An 11,832-nucleotide genomic window follows, 5' to 3' on the forward strand; every position below is an offset into this window, starting at 1 on the left:
AAAACAAAATAATAATAATAATAATAACATAAAAATAGAGATAGAAAATTAAATTCTAAATACTAAAATTGATTATTTTTCTCAGTAACAGTCCGCGAAATTCAATGCTTACCCGCATATTAACACCCGCCATTTTCAATCAGAATACAGTGAACGACCTCTGCTTGCTTATGATTGGACAGCTGCGTAAAACTTGGCAGATATTTGACTCTCCTATTGGTTAAACTTACTGTCAGTACTTGCACCTGAAACAGACACAGTTTTTGTCCCACCCAGCTAACTTATGATTGGGCAACCGCAGAGACAATGCAGATATTCCATTGGTCGATCGTATCGTAAAAGCCATTCATAAAAAAAATAATAATAATAATAATAATAAAAAGTCGACCGTCTTGACAACACAAAATAAGAGACATTTATTCTCTGATGTTGTGTTCACGACCCATAATTTAAGAGCAGCCGCCGCGGGCACGACTTTGAGGACCACTGATCTACAGACTAGTATTATATCGAACCGCAGCTATATATTATAAAGACACAGGGTATGCAAGCGAAGTATACAGACACATACAATTATATTCCCGTTAGTTAACCGAGTTTTATTTTTCTTTAAGTCAGCAAACATTCATTCATAATAAAGTACTCGAGGAGACCGGAGACAGATGTAATTTTTTTTTTTTTTTTTTTTAAAAACCTTTCTCTCCATTTGGCACAGATGATTCCCCGCAGTTATCCTGTCTTAAGAGCTGATATACATATTGCAAGCGCGCTTTGCAATGTAAGGTGCCCGGTGTTACAAATGACCCCATGGCAATGAGTCAGTTGTTCACACAGTTTTTTGTTGTTGTTGTCCTCCTTTTAAAACTTTTTAACATCCCTAAAATGATAAGCCTTATCAAGCAAGACTGTCTTATCAAGCAGGATTTACTCTGCCGGGTCACAAATCGATTTGTAGATCAAATCTCAGGGCTCAGACAGCAATAATAATAATAATAATAATAATAATAATAATAATAACAACAGAATGTGGATTAGGGTTTTAAAAACATAACTGAGATTGTTTTTTTTTTTTACTGTATTGCACCACACGGCTACAGCGTTCATGTTTTACAATGCTGCGCCAGCTGTAGCTTGCTTGCTATTGGCTAAATTATAAACCAAAAACTTAATTGAACCTGACTGAACTGCTTAAAAAAAACAAACACAAAACCCGGTTCACGTGGAAATATGTAGCATTAACAAGAATAACACTCCTGGGGATATTTGCTGTGGCGCTGTGGAAATCAATAAAGCTGAGGGGCCGCTTTAATTGAATGATAAGTGTCACATGCTGTCTGCGATGCAAAACGAGCTGCTGAAACTGAGTCACACAGAGAAACCCAGATCGCCTTAGAAAACTTTCTTCATTCCACCCCTTTGACACCAAACCGTCAGCGGATTGGCTCCGGGAATTGATTTGTTGTATATATATATATAAAACCATCTGTCGTTTTTAAGGAGGCCTGCATTAGATGCAGGTAACCCAAAGTCAATATATTGTAGAGTGCACGGGAGAAGGCAGCGGCAGGGCTGGTAGATGACGTAATCACCTACCCTGACAACATGAGATCCTCTCCGTGTTGCTGAACGAATGCCCCGCTTGTATTTTTACACAACTCGTTTTCGAAGTCAGAAAGCGGGTTTGCCAGCCTGACAACTTTTAGGTAGTCTTGCACTTCCTTTGCTTGTTTCGATCTTGCCCCTGTATGCGTGGTGAGCCTTTGTTGGAAAGAACTCAATCTCCCAGCAGGCTTTGGAACTCCCATCAACCAACCAGCAACCATGAAACCAGAGCACGGGGATACAAGCTGAAACCAATTCCCGGCAGGTAACTCCAAGGTCCTAGAAATCCCAAAGAGGAAAATAAAAATAATAATTCAAATAAATAAATACATACACAACTCATCTTTATTAAAGACATCTCGTAACCGAAATAGCTCTGCATGGAAGGTAACATTTACTCAACCCACAGGAGACTAAGTCAAGCAAATACCTCTTCTGCGGCAGGGTGTCAAACTCTGTAGGGGGCCGCAGTGTCTCCTTGTTTTCGTTCCACCCCGCGCTCTCAATTACTTAATTGGCTTACTTATTTGATTAATTGGGACACATTTAACTCTCCAGGCTTCAACACGTTTCACAGGCAGTGTACCTTGAATCGGGTGCATTTTATGAAATCATCAACTGTAAAAGACCTTGAAAAAGCCTTAACCACGTCTGATTGAACGAAGAATTAGATCAGTTATGTGAACTGACAGGTTAAGTTGGATTGAAAACCAAAAGACCCCCCCCCCCCCCCCCCCCCCCCCCCCACGCACCGCTGCGACACACTCTATTTTATTAGCCCTAAGAACACCTACTCCTTCCACAGCTGTCTAAGTATTAATGTTAGACCTTCATCTTTTATCACGCTCCACTTTCTGGCTAAATCTCCTTTCCTTTGGCTTGTGCCAACAAAAGAAAGAGGCAGGTTTCTTTCTACAAGTCTGTTTGAGTAGCTAGCTAAAATTGTTTATAGATCACCTTTTTTAAATAAGGGTTAGATTGAATTTCTTTATTAATAAAGAGAGAGAGAGGAGAGAGAGAGAGAGAGAGAGAAGAGAGAGAGAGAGAGAGAGAGAGAGCGGATGGGATCCTACCTCTCAGGAATCTCCCCCTCTTCTCCTCCCTTCTCTCTCTCCCTCGCCCCTTCCTTACTGGGAGAGATCCTTGGGGAGAGAGAATGGCAAAGCATTATAAATCACTTCCGATTAATTTAATATGACAGATATATGGATGTCAACACTGTATGAAGAACAGCACGGGGGAGCAGAACACCGCTTGTCTGTGTGTGTTCTCCTTTTTTTTTTAAATGAAGACATTTTTGAGAGATGCAACTCACAGGAGGGTCACCAAGTTAAAATTTTAATCCTCTTTTTTTTCCCTCCCAGACTTTTCCAAGTTTTTTTTAGTCTGCATGTTTTATTTATTTAGCGTGCCCAATTATTGTCCCCCCCCCTCACCGCACCGATTCCCAACACAGCTGCTCAGTTGAACTGAAGGCTCAGCGGATGTCCTCCGATCCCACGAGCGAGCCAGCTTCCTCTTCCACACTCAGGAACTCTAGAGCGGATGCCAGCAAGCTACTGCCCCCTGGAGGACAAAGGCCAGCCCTGCAGGTGTCCGCTCTGAATCCACTGGGCACCTGGCCGGTCTGGTCCGCTGTAACTCTGTCTGCCGTTTTTGCCTCCCCAACCCGCAGGAGCGCCAGAGCCAAACGCTCTCTCTGGAACCCTAGTGAAGACCACCCTACTATCTTTCTGACACTACAGACCTCCTTCTTTGAAGCGCTTTGAGACACGATGATGCGAAAGGCGCTGTATAAATTAAATACAGCCAGAATTGCGGGGTGCATAGTCCGAGGAGCGTCGCAGAGACTTCCGACATCTCCCATAGTTGCCACAATCCCTGGATCTAAATCCAGTCGAGCGTGTGTGGGATGAACTTGAACAATGCTTTTCCTCACCACGATCTGCTGCCAGACCTGCCTGAACTAATCCCTTCAAGACACCACCCACACCACAGAGAGGTATGGCAAAGCATAGGGAAGCATTGTAAAGCACAGAGAGGTCTGGTAAAGCATGGGGAAGCATTGTAAAGAACAGAGAGGTCTGGTAAAGCATAGGGAAGCATTGTAAAGCACAGAGAGGTCTGGTAAAGCACAGGGAAGCATTGTAAAGCACAGAGAGGTCTGGTAAAGCATAGGGAAGCATTGTAAAGAACAGAGAGGTCTGGTAAAGCATAGGCAAGCATTGTAAAGCTCAGAGAGGTCTGGTAAAGCATAGGGAAGCATTGTAAAGAACAGAGAGGTCTGGTAAAGCATAGGGAAGCATTGTAAAGCACAGATAGGTATGATAAAGCATATTAATAAACATGACAAACCAGGGTAAACTGTGGTAAATGTACAGTATAAAGCAACCTGCTGAAACACTGTGGGAGACTTTTCTAAGAGGTAAGTGTGGCTTCAGTTGCTTTGACTGCGAGTGCTGTGGCTGTTCTTCACATCCAGCAGTCTGTCTCTAGATGCCTATAGATTACAGCTCAGAGAGGCTACCTGTCTGACGTCCTGCCAAGCTGTCATCACTGAACACCTGCATCTGGCATCTGGTTCAGCAGTGAGGAAACACGCAGACACCCACACACCGCACAGAGCAGCGTCGACAACGCCAACATTTCACCCTATCAATCCGTGACATCTGCGTGTCTGTCTGTCTCCCTGTCAGCTTGCCGGGCAATGCCGCTCGTTCGTTCATCCTGTTCATCTCTAGTCTGTCTGCCTGCGCGTCTGACTGCCGCTGTTGTGTCTCTCTGTCTGTCACGTCTATCTGCGTCCGTCTGTCTATCTCTCTCTCCGGATCTGTCCGTCTGCCTGGGAGGTGTAATGTATCTGCGAATTTTGTGCCTCTGCCTGTCTTTTTATTTTTTTTTACACATTTTTCTGTGGAGCGAGAAGGGAATTTAAATCAAGGGAAGTAATGTTAAAACTGTACAATGCACTAGTAAGACCTCATCTTGAATATTGTGTGCAGTTCTGGTCACCTCGCTATAAAAAAGATATTGCTGCTCTAGAAAGAGTGCAAAGAAGAGCGACCAGAATTATTCCGGGCTTAAAAGGCATGTCATATGCAGACAGGCTAAAAGAATTGAATCTGTTCAGCCTTGAACAAAGAAGACTACGTGGCAACCTAATTCAAGCATTCAAAATTCTAAAAGGTATTGACAGTGTCGACCCAAGGGACTTTTTCAGCCTGAAAAAAGAAACAAGGACCAGGGGTCACAAATGGAGTTTAGAAAAAGGGGCATTCAGAACAGAAAATAGGAGACACTTTTTTACACAGAGAATTGTGAGGGTATGGAATCAACTCCCCAGTAATGTTGTTGAAGCTGACACCCTGGGATCCTTCAAGAAGCTGCTTGATGAGATTTTGGGATCAATAAGCTACTAACAACCAAACGAGCAAGATGGGCCGAATGGCCTCCTCTCGTTTGTAAACTTTCTTATGTTCTTATGTTCTTATGTTCTTATCTACACCGACCGGGGCGGTAGGTCGCTATGCACGCAGGAGAGGGGGGCGCACTAAATTAAAACAGAACAAATTGAAGGTATGTGTGCAGCAGCAGACACGGGATCCAGGGTTGAGTGGCTTACCAAGCGTTCAGCCCCTGCCAGGTTATTGTCTGCCTGAATGCTGTGTGAAATTCCAGCTGAAAGCATTTCGTAAAACGCAGAGAGGACCTGTTAAAGCATGGTTCAGATTTCCCCCCCCTAACGTAACTTATAAATAGAAAAAAAAAAAAAAAAAAAACATCGGAAAAAAAGTCTGGGAGTCCTGTTGTTTCACGCTTTTCTTTTTTTTTTTTTGTTTGCTCGCCACAGCTTTCTTAAATTCGTCATTCGGTAGCTGGCTGTGAAACCGACAGCTTGATGGCTTAATTTATGACGTGCGTATTATTTATTTATTTATTAATAATTTTCTTGTCATAATTAATGCACCATTGCTTTTTAATAGCACGGTCTACTGACACTCTGTTACATTTAAATACGGGCCTGTGTGTTTAAAATATAAGAAAACGAGAGCTTCTGTGTGTCTGGAATAGTACCCGATTATATAAACGGAGCTCTCCGCATGGAAATCACTGTAGTAACGATACTACAGCTCTCGTTTCGCATCACATTGTTAACACGGTCACTGCACGCTGCATTATGTATTGCATTCAATATTGGCTTAGGGCAGCAGTAGCATAACTTTAAAATATTGCAGTTTATAAGGACTATGCAAAAGTCGTCTTCTGTAATATTCATAAGAAAAACAAAACCTTTAACTATAATTTAAAAAAAAAAAAAAAGAGTTGCCGATCTTTAAGTGTGATTTTTTTTAAAAAGTACAGCCAGTTATGGAAAAAAAAAATATTGTAAGATATTACAATGTAATAATAATAATAATAGTAATTAAAGGCATTCTCTCTTCCTCTCATTATTAGCTACAGTCGGATTCCTTTATGAGAATCCTGTATCGACGCTGTTTGAAGCTGCTGTAGAATCACGGTGCAGTTTATAGCCCAAAGTCACTTCAGAAATAGCCCAAAATAGCCCAATTGTTTGTTTCAACTGAAAGCAAGCTAATTATTAACCCATAGGCCTATACATAAAAAATAAGCTTTCGTAAGATAAGATACCTGATATAAATTTGAGAAAAACTACAAGCCCCAGTCCAGCTCACCGACATGTCAGCGTCAATAAATTCGTACCGAACCAGCAACCGAATTACAGCGTGATCCCTTTATTTAAATACTGTTGTATCCCAAACAATATTGCAAACATGAAAAGAGTTTCAATCTTTTAAAAAGTTATACCGCTAATCTAATTGCATTATCAACCCGCGACTCCTTCATGTTTCCCGCGGCTGTGTTTTTTTTTTTTTTTTTTTTGTGAAGTAGCCCAATACCGCGGGGAAAACCGCGGACCCGGCCACGCTGGTCGGTCTACAAGTAAAGAGCAAAGCAAAATAAATAAAGGGCGAACAGGCTGAGAACAGAGGCGCTGTCATTCAGTCCGCGATCCCTCTCAGTAAATGGGGCCCCTGTCAGTTTCCTCGGCTTTGAAGTGACGAGGGATAGAGGCGCTCAATTAAAAGGCTATCTGTCTGTAAGTGAATCAGCGCCTGTCACATCAAACAAACGATTATTCAAGCGGCCCGCCCAGCCCATTAATCTCCTTTCCCGTTTCCCTGACAGCTCAGGGTCAGCGAAGCGCAAAACGCGGACTGAAGCTCTGGCAATCTGGATTGAGATTGAAAAGAAAAAAGAGGAACAGGTCTGTCTCATAGTAAAACCAGGAATGGATCAGGCTGTTCTAAAAATGGATCTTATTTCCATCTATCTATCTATCTATATCTATATCTATATCTATATCTATATCTATATCTATATATCTATCTATCTATCTATCTATCTATCTATCTATCTATCTATCTATCTATATATATATATATATATATATATATATATATATATATATATATTATATATATATATATATAAGAAAGTTTACAAACGAGAGGAGGCCATTCGGCCCATCTTGCTCGTTTGGTTGTTAGTAGCTTATTGATCCCAGAATCTCATCAAGCAGCTTCTTGAAGGATCCCAGGGTGTCAACAAATATATCAGGGGTCTCAAACCCTGGTCCAGGAGGGCCGGTGTCGCTGCTGGTTTTTGTTCTAAATGTACAGTAATTGAACCAATTAAGCTTCTAAATTGTGTTCTTCCCCGTTAACACGATCTTAATGCGTGCCCGTGTATCCACCGGCACGTAGCCTCTCCAGATTTGAATAACTGTGAATAGATGCTACATAAGTTACCAGAAGTGTAAATGTTTAAAAAATGCTTTAAAATATTCACCTTTAAAATAATTAATAAATAATAATAATAATAATAATAATAATAATAATAATAATAATAATAATAATAAACCCTGACAAGCTTTTCAAATTATACTCGACAGTTGCTGATTGCTGACGGTGTGGATTCGTGCAGAGGTGAAGTAAGATCTTTGTATTTTTTCGCTGTTATTTACCTGTTGTCTATTTATAAAGTAGGGGGGGGGGGGGTCCCGTGTTTCAATCCTATCCTTTCTACGTTTACAGCGTGTTTTTTTTTTTTTTTTTTTTTTAAAAACAAGGTCGACTGTCGTGCTCTTATTACTTCCTGTGCACGACAACTGTAAAAAGAGTAGCAGTCACACTCAAGTCTGACCCATGTAGTTTTGTGAACACATGCTCAATGTGGACGAGCCATGATCTCACGTTCGTGAGCGTGTTCTCGCCGACAAGCCCATGCGGTACCCCGGGGCACTACGATAACGCGAATATCTTTCTAGACAGAGGGTTTCACAAAGACCAGTCCCTAAGACTTTAAAATTTGACACGACCGTACCCAGCTGGGAGTGTGTCCGACCTTGTGGAACAATCGGTTAGCATATTATATATATATATATACTATATCCTATATATATAATATTATTCCTTAAAAATTTTACACGATCAAATGCTTACGAATGTAAATAAGATAACGATTCGCAGAGCACTTGTGGGTAAGTCCAAAATAATGGTGGTCGAACTAATCGATTAGCCACACGTTGCAACAGAATAATTTGAGCGATCATTTTTTTTGGTCCGTACCTAGTTTTGACCTCCTTCGGATGTTTTTGTCCCAGTGTAGTCGAACACTACGGGGTACGTACGCCACGGTCGCTAAGCGGGCCGCGACACGACATGACGTGACGCTGCAAGTAAACGTCATTCCGGACACACTGTGTGATGGCTTGGGGATGCTGGGTTGGAACCACGTCAATTACAAAAGAAGCCGGCTGGCTACAGCATTGACAGCGTCTTGAAGTTCAGTGGTTAAAATCAGACTTGCTTTCCAAGCTCAACAGCGACAGTAATTTATTGCAAGTCAAACAACTCATGAAAGCCTGTTTTACTGCAGAGGTGTGTGTGTGTATGTGTGTATAAAGACGTAGCCCCCACTATTCCCCATCAATTACTTTAATAATAATTTCTTAGTTGTCCACCATCACAAAGCGCTTTAGAGGCAGGCTGTGAACTGTGCATTATATGCAGAGTCACTTCCAATAGGACACTGATTTAACATCTCATCCACAGGATGGAGCACAAGGAGGTTCAATGACTTGCTCAGGGTCTCACACAGCGAGTCAGTGGCTGAGCCGGGATTTGAACCTCCTGGTATCAAGACCCCTTTGTTTAACCATTGAACCTCCTTTTTCAAAAATGCTTTTAACCCTTTCAGTTACTGTGTGATTGAGACCCCCTCTGTATCCGAGTGCGCTGGTTTGTTCACAGCAGCAGTGTTGCAAAACTCCTGGATTTCTAGCAGCGTTTATTTTTCGTGCATTCGCTCCCAGCACCCCCCTGCAGCCCTTCAGCGAGTGTCCAGCAAGGTCAATGAATCCTTGCACAGCCCGGAGGGAGAGGGAGAGGGAGATCACAGCAATGAAGAATGACTGGTATGTTAAAGTCATTAGCAGCGTCTCTTACCAATGCTTTTATCGATCAGGCAGTGGATCATGTTCCTTTACAACCCACACCCATGTGTTTATATATATAATATATATATATATATATATATATATATATATATATATATATATATATATAAATATATATATTATTATATAAATAAATACAAACCTTATAAATAAATATTTATATTTATATATTTTTTAATGCATATCCCTGATCAATACGTGCAGTGCATCATTTAAACAAAAACCGAAAAAAAAAACGCTTGTGAAAGGTTATTTAGTTGCTAACAGTGCAATCCATTCCTGCAGAGCCTGCCAAAAGGCCAGCCGCGGAGGGTCCAGTCATAAATCACAGAAGACGGGAGGGAGGGGGAGAGAGAGAGAGAGAGGGAGGAAAAAAAGTAAGTGCAGGTTTTCTTTGTCTAGTTGGATGATGTATGAGCTGTTGAACGGGGCAGAAGATACATCACCTTTTAATGGCTACACGTTACTGCAGCCGTAACTCTTTTTAAAATAGAAAAAAAAAAATTTGCAGAGTACAAGTATTCCATCTCCTGACATATTTACAGCACCTCCCCACCCCCCTTTCCTCCTCCGTGACCCGCTTATAAATGCAGGGAAAGCTTTTTCGAAGTTTCAAATCACCTTGTCTGTCGAACCCTGGAGTGCAAACAGCTGCTGTGGAGAGGGAGAGGGAGAGGGAGAGGGGAGAGGGAGAGGGAAAATCACAAGGCTGTCTGTCTCCGCGAGACTCCTTCTAGGCAGAATTTACAGTGTTTGCTGTGCTTGCTATTAAAATTCTGCCTGGCAATGGCTGGGCATCCCACGGAAACAGCTTGGCAGGAGAGACGCACCCCTCCCTCCATCCTCACCCCTGCTGTTTAAGAAGGAGAAACCCTAACCCCATGCCCATGCACACTTCATCTACCACATGCCAGTTACAAATATAATTGTGTAATTAACTGCAATTATAGTGAAATTGAAGTTGAATCTTGGCACACCTGCGTAATTGTGTGATTTTTATTTTGTATGCATGGTTTTTCTTGCCTGTTTATTCAGTGCGCTCCGTTCTTCTCTCCTTCTTGGGGCTGATCTCCGCTCTTCAGAGCCGCTTGCTCACGCGATGCCATCCCAATCTATGCAGCCGTTCCTCGGGGTTCTGTTCGGGGTTCGACCGGTGCACATCGCGCCCCGCACGCACGATCGCTTTCCACAGTGATGGGTGGCAGATGAAAGGGGGACCCCCCCCCCTCCTCCCTTCATCACTCTCCCTTCCCTCGTTCCCTTTCTTGTTCCCTCTCTCCTTAGCCTGCGGTGACGATGTGCAAATCAAAATCTTATTGGGTCCCCTTCATCCATTTCTCCCTGGACAACTTCATCAGACAGTAATACTAAAAAGCCCAAAATAAACAATTCATTTGAGAAGTGTAGTGTGTTTGCTTTGGAATTATATTTGGAGCATTTTTTCCCCTTCCATAAACGTTGTGGAGGAATGGAAATCAGACTCCCGTTGCACAGCAGTTTGATCCATTCCTGGTTTTACTAGGAGTTTAATCAGACACACCTGAGAGCGTTACTTGTGCACACTGGCTAATCAAGCCCATAGTAAGACCCGGAACGGCTGACGCTGCTTTGCAGAAGGAGTCTTATTCTCTCTCTGAAATCCCCTCCTGTCTCCCTTGTCGAAAGAGTCATCTTCCCTCAATGGGAGCCACGTCAAAGTTGGATTTTTTATATCAATGGGATCGACGTTCCTGTCGGAGCAGCTGGAATCGCTCTCGGACGTGAAGGCTGATCGGTTAACGAGACGCTCGGAGAAATAATCCGCTGAGCTGAGCAGCGGAGAAAACAAACGGAGCGACACCTCTCTCCTTTTCTGAAGTCTTTGGGGGGGGTCCAGTTTTTTTTTATTTAATTTTGTATTATTGTTATTGTTTTGACCTAATGTTTATGTACTTTGTGGTTTTGATGTGATCAGTCTATCCTCTTGATAAGCCATAGCTGGATTTTGTTAGAGCATTTTACAGCACGGGGGGTGGGGGTGGGGGGGGGGTGCATTGCATAGCATCGACCACGTATCTGTGGTTATCTCAGGACTTGATGCAAGCCAGCGGGATTCCTTTGCAGTGCGGTAAAATGCTCTAGTCTTGTTTTAGAGCAATACCTTAAATTCCAAGTCTTTTGAAGTTTATGGATGAATGAAGCTGAGAACCAGCAATACATTGATTTAAAAAATTTTTTTTAAATTAAAACATTTTTGAACATGATTTTAGATCTTTTATTTAACACCATGCAATCAAAGAAACTACAAAATGATGTGGCAAAAAGCCATAATAGTAGCCCAGTATTTCATGTGAGATTTTGAAATGTCACATGTCCAGTTTTAAGTACCGTAAAAACCAGTGTATAAGTCGCACCGTTGTATAAGTCGCTCCCCCCTTTTTAGGACCCCCTAAAAACACCTAGAAAATAGACTTATACAAAGGTTTTTACAGTATATGGAAAAACCTAATTAATTAAGTTATATGTTTGACGTGTAACCTTGTTTAGCGGGTTTCCTTCCACTTTATGAAGCAGAATGAGTTCATTCTGTAAGGTGATGCAAAACTTTTGGCCAGAGCTGTAGTTTGGCATTCCTTGAGTGTAGCTTGACAACTAGCCTCTGGATCATCCCCCTGCTCCCATCCCTAATCATCACAAAAAACAGCTGTGTG

The sequence above is a fragment of the Polyodon spathula genome, chromosome 31, assembly GCF_017654505.1.
Source record: "Polyodon spathula isolate WHYD16114869_AA chromosome 31, ASM1765450v1, whole genome shotgun sequence".
Lineage (NCBI taxonomy): Eukaryota > Metazoa > Chordata > Actinopteri > Acipenseriformes > Polyodontidae > Polyodon > Polyodon spathula.